Consider the following 10,000-nt stretch of genomic DNA (forward strand, 5'->3'; position numbering starts at 1 on the left):
AGTTGCTAGAGAAATCTCGTGTTCAGCTACCAGAACGGGACTTGCTGTGCACATTCCCGCTCCACTCGAGACGGCAGACACCCGGGCTCTGGAGCTTGAATCGGACCTCTGTTAGACAACACAGGTGGACTTCTCGGCCTCACAAGAGAGCAATACGCCAGCGGGTGAACAGGAGAGTCGTGCCGACAAAACCCACTGACTTTTAAAACTGTCCGTCTGCCACTTGGGACAGAGAGAGGAACCTGACGAGCCTGAACACCAGCCTTGGCTGGACCGCTCGGGCCCTCCCATGTCGGACGCGAGTCGCCAAATCGATCGGAAGAGAGTACCGATTCCTCTCAAAAAGTCTGCGTGCCCGTTATTATAAAAGCAGCCCACCGGCCGCGGTGCCTTGCCCACAAACACACTTGGTGTCTGGGGTGATTCAGAGCCGCCGCGGCTCGAAAGTGTCAACCTGTTTTAAAAGTCATCGCTATGCCGGCACAGGTGACTTTCAAGTTAAAGAGTTCTCTTTATTGGCTTTCAAAAAAATCTGCAAAGTGTCACAGAGATTTTGAGAAACTCTTTTTTTTCTTTATATTATTATAATATAATATAATGTGTATATGTTTTCGAAAAGCATCCACCAGCAATCCATGGTGAGCCTCTCTCTGCTGGCAAGCTCCTCCTGCCTGAGCCCGACGCTGTCGAGGCTCAACACGATTTCAGACTGACAAAGAGTTCGAAAATTGCCGCCTGATGTAGCTTTAAATGCTGACAGGTGACTTCCGAGTGCTCTTGTAAAGGTCTCCGCTTTGAAATTGAGAGCCTTTTGCCAAGTGTCACTTTTTCAGGCACTCTTAAAGTGCACCTGGGCTGTCAGAGAAAGCTCTGAAAATCGTGTTCTCGAAAATCTCCGGGTACCCGACCAATCCCTAGGTGCCCGAATGACAAGTGTCAATTCGGCAGGACGGCCTCCCACCTCCGGCCGCAGATGCGTCACTAAATCCCCGCAACGGGGGCTTTCTCATTTCGGCATAGGGGCTTCCGCGGCCAACTCATTAACCTGTGCTCGGACTTTTTGTGCCACAAGTGCAAGGGACCGTTTGCCGGCAGCTACTCGCACCCCCCCGCCCAGGGGGGGAATCCTCTGACCGGAGATCCGAAACGCCGGCCGAATCCATCCCCGTCGGACTTCCGAAGGGGTTCCCTCGACCGACTGACTTCCGAACTCCTTTCTGGGCTTAAACGGGTGGAATTCGGACCCTCTCGCAAGGGAGCCGAAGCCCGCCAGCCCCGGGAGGCCTCGGGGCCGCCGTTTTCAAGCCCGACCAAAAAACCCGAAAAATGGGGAAAAATGGGAAAAATTCCCACTCCCAAAAGGCTTAAAAGTCGGTTGGGCGGCAGCCCGGGTCGGTCTCTGCAGACCTGGAGGCGCTGGACACAAGTCTGGTAAACAGGCTAAGTCTCGACATGCCACCTCTTACTATCCTGCAGGTACCCCGCCAATCCCCCCGGAACCGGCTGGCAATTGGCGAATCAGCGGGACGAATTTGAATTCGTGACCGACTTTCTGACACCGAATCGCCGCAAACGCGTTTCGATTTTTCGGCTTCGGTACCTCCCATCAGACTTTGACTGGCCATATCTCCGGACTCACGTGTCGCAGCCGGGACCTTCAGGCACCGTTCGACGCGTCTACCCCTGCCCCGTCGAATGGCGCCCCTCGCGGTGTGGTCCGATTTCCGCATTTTGGTCAGATTTGCCTCCAAAATTTTCAGATTGAGTTGACGAATGCCCCCTACGGGGTAACCTCTTGCCCTTTCGGACCTGGTCCCTGTGACTTAATTTCCGCCTTTTGCTCAATCGTTTCCCCATTTATAATTAATTTTAAAAATCGGGTTACTCAGTTCTGGTTTACCAGTTCCCTCTTCGGACTTAGTTTTTGGTTAATCATTTCCGGTTCACCAGTTCCCGTTTTGGACTTAGTCTCTGCGGGCCGTTTCTCATCTTTTGGTTCATCAGTTCCCCTCTTTTAATAATTTTTTGGCTGCTTTCGTTTGATCATTTCCCTGCCTTCTGGGTAACTTTTCCACCTTAGGACTTCATCGCCGCACATTGTTTTCGACTTCTGGTTGATCATTTCACCCCTTTTAATCATTTTTGTAACTTTTGGTTAACCATTTCACCCAGCTTCTGGTTAACCATTTCCCCTTTGGGACTTAGTCTGTGAGCATTCTTTTGGGATTCTGGTTAACCATTTGCCAATTTTTAAAAAATGTTGCCACTTTTGTTTAATGCTTTCTGGTCAACCTTTCCCTCTTTCAGACTTCACCGCGGCACATTGCTTCAGCCTCCTGGTTAATCATTTCACCCCTTTTAATCATTTTTGCAACTTTTGGTTAACCATTTCCCCCAGCTTCTGGTTAACCATTTCCCCTTTGGGACTTGGTCTCTGAGCATTCTTTTGGGATTCTGGTTAACCATTTGCCACTTTTTAAAAAATGTTGCCGCTTTTGTTTAATGCTTTCCCTGCTTTCTGGTCAACCTTTTCCCCTTTAGGACTTCACCGCGGCACATTGCTTTAGCCTCCTGGTTAATCATTTCACCCCTTTTAATCATTTTTGCAACTTTTGGTTAACCATTTCCCCCAGCTTCTGGTTAACCATTTCCCCTTTGGGACTTAGTCTCTGAGCATTCTTTTGGGATTCTGGTTAACCATTTGCCAATTATTTTAAAATGTTGCCACTTTTGTTTAATGCTTTCTGGTCAACCTTTCCCTCTTTCAGACTTCACCGCGGCACATTGCTTTAGCCTCCTGGTTAATCATTTCACCCCTTTTAATCATTTTTGCAACTTTTGGTTAACCATTTCCCCCAGCTTCTGGTTAACCATTTCCCCTTTGGGACTTAGTCTCTGAGCATTCTTTTGGGATTCTGGTTAATCATTTGCCACTTTTTTAAAAATGTTGCCGCTTTTGTTTAATGCTTTCCCTGCTTTGTGGTCAACCTTTTCCCCTTTAGGACTTCACCGCGGCACATTGCTTCAGCCTCCTGGTTAATCATTTCACCCCTTTTAATCATTTTTGCAACTTTTGGTTAACCATTTCCCCCTGCTTCTGGTTAACCATTTCCCCTTTGGGACTTAGTCTCTGAGCATTCTTTTGGGATTCTGGTTAATCATTTGCCAATTTTTAAAAAATGTTGCCGCTTTTGTTTAATGCTTTCCCTGCTTTGTGGTCAACCTTTTCCCCTTTAGGACTTCACCGCGGCACATTGCTTCAGCCTCCTGGTTAATCATTTCACCCCTTTTAATCATTTTTGCAACTTTTGGTTAACCATTTCCCCCAGCTTCTGGTTAACCATTTCCCCTTTGGGACTTAGTCTCTGAGCATTCTTTTGGGATTCTGGTTAACCATTTGCCACTTTTTAAAAAATGTTGCCGCTTTTGTTTAATCGTTTCCCTGCTTTCTGGTCAACCTTTTCCCCTTTCAGACTTCATCGCCGAGCATTGTTTTCGACATCTGGTTCAACATTTCTCCCCTTTTAATCCTCTTTCCCGCTTTTGGTTAAGCAGTTCACCCTGCTTCTGGTTAACCATTTGCCCCTTTTTACTGAATTTTTCCGCTTTGGTTTAATCATTTCCCTGCTTTCTTGTCAAACTTTTCCCCTTTTGGACTTCGCCGCCGCACTTTGCTTTCGCCTTCTGGTTAATCATTTCACAACATTTTAATCCTTTTTCCCACTTTTGGTTAAACAGTTCACCCAGCTTCTGGTTAACCATTTGCCCCTTTGGGACTTAAGTCTCTGAGCATTCTTTTGTGATTCTGGTTCACCATTTGTCCCTTTTTAAAAGATATTGCTGCTTTTGTTTAATCCTTTCCCTGCTTTGCGGTCAACCTTTTCCTCTTTCAGACTTCATCGCCGCGCATTGTTTTCGACATCTGGTTCAACATTTCTCCCCTTTTAATCCTCTTTCCCACTTTTGGTTAAGCAGTTCACCCAACTTCTGGTTAACCATTTGCACCTTTTTACTGAATTTTTCTGCTTTTGTTTAATCATTTCCCTGCTTTATGGTCAACCTTTTCCCCTTTAGGACTTCGACGCGGCACATTGCTTTCGCCTTCTGGTTAATCATTTCACCCCTTTTAATCCTTTTTCCCACTTTTGGTTAAACAGTTCACCCAGCTTCTGGTTAACCATTTGCCCTTTGGTACTTAAGTCTCTGAGCATTCTTTTGGGATTCTGGTAAACCATTTGTCCCTTTTTTTAAAATGCTGCTGCTTTTGTTTAATGCTTTCCCTGCTTTGCGGTCAACCTTTTCCTCTTTCAGACTTCATCGCCGCGCATTGTTTTCGACATCTGGTTCAACATTTCTCCCCTTTTAATCCTCTTTCCCACTTTTGGTTAAGCAGTTCACCCAACTTCTGGTTCACCACTTGCCCCTTTTTACTGAATTTTTCTGCTTTTGTTTAATCATTTCCCTGCTTTCTGGTCAACCTTTTCCCCTTTAGGACTTCGACGCGGCACATTGCTTTCGCCTTCTGGTTCATCATTTCACCCCTTTTAATCCTCTTTCCCACTTTTGGTTAAGCAGTTCACCCAACTTCTGGTTCACCACTTGCCCCTTTTTACTGAATTTTTCTGCTTTTGTTTAATCATTTCCCTGCATTCCGGTCAACCTTTCCCTCTTTCAGACTTAATCGCCGCACATTGTTGTCGACTTCTGGTTGATCAGTTCACCCCTTTTTTATCCTTTTTCCCACTTTGGGTTAAGCAGTTCACCCAGCTTCTGGTTAACCATTTGCCCCTTTGGGACTTAAGTCTCTGAGCATTCTTTTGGGATTCTGGTAAACCATTTGTCCCTTTTTAAAAAATGCTGCTGCTTTTGTTTAATGCTTGCCCTGCTTTGCGGTCGATCATTTCACCCCTTTTAATCCATTTTTGCCACTTTGGGTTAAACAGTTCACACAACTTCTGGTTCACCATTTCACATTTCGGAACTTTTATTCCCACCATTACTTTGGGCTTCTGGTTCATCATTTCACGCTGTTTTACAAATCTTTGCCGCTTCACTTTTAATCCACAAACCGGGGCTCGCTTTCGGGTGGGGGGGGGGGGGGGGGGTAGCGGGTTTGGGCCGGGCACTCCACATCCCGGTGTGCGACCGGGTTCGTTCTGGTACCGCTCGGTGCCCCTCGTCCTGCTCTTGCCGCGGAAGCAAACCAGACGACCGTCGGTCTCACGCCCGAGGGGAGAGGAGGCGGAAAGCGGTTTGCAGCCTTTCGCTGTACCTCCGGCGGGCAGCGCCGCACCTCCGAGTGCTCGGTACCGTTCGCTGCGCCTCGTCCGGCCGCACGCAGCGAGCCAAACCCGGAGGAAATCGGCCTGTGCCTTCTCGAGATATGGGCCTCCGGGTGGGACGGACAAACCGGGGCCCCGAGCTCGCTTTCGGCGGCCCGGCACTCGACTTCCCGGTGTCCGAACGTGATCCTTCCGGTACCCTTCGGTGCCCCTTGCCCGACTCTAGCTCCCGTGCTGAAGCGGAGTCGGTCGGCCTGACGGCCTGCCGAGTTAACCAGCGGAAAGCGGTGCGCAGCCTTTCGCTTGCAGCTCCGGCGGGCAGCGCCGCACCTCCGGCTGCTCAGTGCCGTCCGCTGCTCCCCTTCCGGCTGCACGCAGCGAACCATACCCGGAGGAAATCGGCCTCGGCCTTCCGGAGATATGGGCCTGCGAGTGGGACCAATAAATCGGTGCACATTTCCGGCTCGGTTTCCGGCCTCGGCACTATCAGTTCACGCCGTCCGACCGACGTCGTTCTGGCACGGTTCCGTTGCTCCTTGATCCGGTCCAGCCACGGTAATCAGCCGAAGATGGTGGGGGGGACACATTGCCCGCCGAGTTAGCCGGAGGAGATCGGCCTCGGACTTCCTCAGATATCAGCCTCCGGGTGGGACAGACAAACCGGGGACCCGAGCACGCTTTCGGCGGCCCGCTGGTCGACTTCCCGGTGTGCGACCGGGTTCGTTCCGGTACCGTTCGCTGCCCCTCGTCCTGCTCTAGCCGCGGAAACAAACCCGACGACCGTCGGTCTCACGCCCGCGGAGGGAGGTGGCGGAAAGTGGTTTGCAGCCTTTCGCTGTACCTCCGGCGGGCAGCGCCCGACCTCCGAGTGCTCGGTACCGTCCGCTGCGCCTGGTCCTGCCGCACACAACGAGCCATACCCGGTGGAAATCGGCCTGTGCCTTCCAGAGATATGGGCCTCCGGGTGGGACGGACAAACCGGGGCCCCGTGCTCGCTTTCGGCGGCCCGCTAGTCGACTTCCCGGTGTGCGACCGGGTTCCTTCCGGTACCGTTCGCTGCCCCTCGTCCTGCTCTAGCCGCGGAAACAAACCCGACGACCGTCGGTCTCACGCCCGCGGAGGGAGGCGGCGGAAAGTGGTTTGCAGCCATTCGCTGTACCTCCGGCGGGCAGCGCCCGACCTCCGAGTGCTCGGTACCGTCCGCTGCGCCTGGTCCGGCCGCACACAACGAGCCATACCCGGTGGAAATCGGCCTGTGCCTTCCGGAGATATGGGCCTCCGGGTGGGACGGACAAACCGGGGCCCCGAGCGGTGGCACCCTGCTCGCTTTCAGCGGCCCGGCACTCGACTTCCCGGTGTGCGAACGTCATCCTTCCGGTACTCAACCGTGCCCCTTGCCCCACTCTAGCTCCGGCGGTAAAGCGAAGTCGGTCGGTCTCACGGACGCCGAGTTAGCAGGCGGAAAGCGGTGCGCAGCCTTTCGCTGTCACTCCGGCGGGCTGCACCGCATCTCCGAGTGCTCGGTACCGTACGCTGCGCCGCCTCCTGCCGCACGCAACGAGCCATACCCGGAGGAAATCGGCCTCGGCGTTCCGGAGTTATCCGCCTCCGAGTGGGCCTGACCAAGCGGGGTGAACTGGAAATCATTAACCAACGTACTTCCAGGTTTTCACCCGCAGAGGGCAGCACTCTATTCTCCGTTTTAAATTGGGCCGACCCGGCTCCGTTTCGAGACCCGGCACTCGACTTCCCGGTGTGCGAACGTGATCGTTCCGGTACCCAACCGTGCCTCTTGCCCCACTCTAGCTCCGGCGGTAAAGCGAAGTCGGTCGGTCTCACGGACGCCGAGTTAGCAGGCGGAAAGCGGTGCGCAGCCTTTCGCTGTCACTCCGGCGGGCAGCATCGCACCTCCCAGTGCTCGGTACCGTACGCTGCGCCGCCTCCTGCCGCACGCAACGAGCCATACCCGGAGGAAATCGGCCTCGGCCTTCCTGAGATATCAGCCTCCGAGTGGGCCCGACGAGTCGGTGGCACCCTGCTCGCTTTCAGCGGCCCGGCACTCGACTTCCCGGTATGCGAACGTGATCGTTCCGGTACCCAAACGTGCCCCTTGCCCCACTCTAGCTCCGGCGCTAAAGCGGAGTCGGTCGGTCTCACGGACGCCGAGTTACCAGGCGGAAAGCGGTGCGCAGCCTTTCGCTGTCACTCCGGCGGGCAGCATCGCACCTCCGAGTGCTCGGTACCGTACGCTGCGCCTCCTCCTGCCGCACGCAACAAGCCATACCCGGAGGAAATCGGCCTCGGCCTTCCTGAGATATCAGCCTCCGAGTTGGCCCGACGAGTCGGTGGCACCCTGCTCGCTTTCAGCGGCCCGGCACTCGACTTCCCGGTATGCGAACGTGATCGTTCCGGTACCCTTCGGTGCCCCTTGCCCCACTCTAGCTCCGGTGCTAAAGCGGAGTCGGTCGGTCTCACGGACGCCGAGTTAGCAGGCGGAAAGCGGTGCGCAGCCTTTCGCTGTCACTCCGGCGGGCAGCACCGCACCTCCGAGTGCTCGGTACCGTACGCTGCGCCTCCTCCTGCCGCACGCAACGAGCCATACCCGGAGGAAATCGGCCTCGGCGTTCCGGAGTTATCCGCCTCCGAGTGGGCCTGACCAAGCGGGGTGAACTGGAAATCATTAACCAACGTACTTCCAGGTTTTCACCCGCAGAGGGCAGCACTCTCTTCTCCGTTTTAAACTGGGCCGACCCGGCTCCGTTTCGAGACCCGGCACTCGACTTCCCGGTGTGCGACCGGGTTCGTTCCGGTACCGTTCGCTGCCCCTCGTCCTGCTCGAGCCGCGGAACCAAACCCGATGACCGTCGGTCTCACGCCCGCGGAGGGAGGCGGCGGAAAGTGGTTTGCAGCCTTTCGCTGTACCTCCGGCGGGCAGCGCCGGACCTCCGAGTGCTCGGTACCGTCCGCTGCGCCTGGTCCGGCCGCATACAACGAGCCATACCCGGAGGAAATCGGCCTGTGCCTTCCGGAGATATGGGCCTCCGGGTGGGACGGACAAACCGGGGCCCCGAGCGGTGGCACCCTGCTCGCTTTCAGCGGCCCGGCACTCGACTTCACGGTGTGCGAACGTGATCGTTCCGGTACCCAACGGTGCCCCTTGCCCCACTCTAGCTCCGGCGGTAAAGCGGAGTCGGTCGGTCTCACAGACGCCGAGTTACCAGGCGGAAAGCGGTGCGCAGCCTTTCGCTGTCACTCCGGCGGGCAGCACCGCACCTCCGAGTGCTCGGTACCGTACGCTGCGCCTCCTCCTGCCGCACGCAACGAGCCATACCCGGAGGAAATCGGCCTCGGCGTTCCGGAGTTATCCGCCTCCGAGTGGGCCTGACCAAGCGGGGTGAACTGGAAATCATTAACCAACGTACTTCCAGGTTTTCACCCGCAGAGGGCAGCACTCTATTCTCCGTTTTAAATTGGGCCGACCCGGCTCCGTTTCGAGACCCGGCACTCGACTTCCCGGTGTGCGAACGTGATCGTTCCAGTACCCAACGGTGCCCCTTGCCCCACTCTAGCTCCGGCGGTAAAGCGGAGTCGGTCGGTCTCACAGACGCCGAGTTACCAGGCGGAAAGTGGTTTGCAGCCTTTCGCTGTACCTCCGGCGGGCAGCGCCCGACCTCCGAGTGCTCGGTACCGTCCGCTGCGCCTGGTCCGGCCGCACACAACGAGCCATACCCGGTGGAAATCGGCCTGTGCCTTCCGGAGATATGGGCCTCCGGGTGGGACGGACAAACCGGGGCCCCGAGCGGTGGCACCCTGCTCGCTTTCAGCGGCCCGGCACTCGACTTCCCGGTATGCGAACGTCATCGTTCCGGTACCCTTCGGTGCCCCTTGCCCCACTCTAGCTCCGGTGCTAAAGCGGAGTCGGTCGGTCTCACGGACGCCGAGTTAGCAGGCGGAAAGGGGTGCGCAGCCTTTCGCTGTCACTCCGGCGGGCAGCACCGCACCTCCGAGTGCTCGGTACCGAACGCTGCGCCTCCTCCTGCCGCACGCAACGAGCCATACCCGGAGGAAATCGGCCTCGGCGTTCCGGAGTTATCCGCCTCCGAGTGGGCCTGACCAAGCGGGGTGAACTGGAAATCATTAACCAACGTACTTCCATGTTTTCACCCGCAGAGGGCAGCACTCTCTTCTCCGTTTTAAACTGGGCCGACCCGGCTCCGTTTCGAGACCCGGCACTCGACTTCCCGGTGTGCGACCGGGTTCGTTCCGGTACCGTTCGCTGCCCCTCGTCCTGCTCTAGCCGCGGAACTAAACCCGACGACCGTCGGTCTCACGCCCGCGGAGGGAGGCGGCGGAAAGTGGTTTGCAGCCTTTCGCTGTACCTCCGGCGGGCAGCGCCCGACCTCCGAGTGCTCGGTACCGTCCGCTGCGCCTGGTCCGGCCGCACACAACGAGCCATACCCGGAGGAAATCGGCCTGTGCCTTCCGGAGATATGGGCCTCCGGGTGGGACGGACAAACCGGGGCCCCGAGCGGTGGCACCCTGCTCGCTTTCGGCGGCCCGGCACTCGACTTCCCGGTGTGCGAACGTCATCGTTCCGGTACCCTTCGGTGCCCCTTGCCCCACTCTAGCTCCGGTGCTAAAGCGGAGTCGGTCGGTCTCACGGACGCCGAGTTAGCAGGCGGAAAGGGGTGCGCAGCCTTTCGCTGTCACTCCGGCGG

This window comes from Heptranchias perlo, unplaced genomic scaffold, assembly GCF_035084215.1.
Source record: "Heptranchias perlo isolate sHepPer1 unplaced genomic scaffold, sHepPer1.hap1 HAP1_SCAFFOLD_818, whole genome shotgun sequence".
Lineage (NCBI taxonomy): Eukaryota > Metazoa > Chordata > Chondrichthyes > Hexanchiformes > Hexanchidae > Heptranchias > Heptranchias perlo.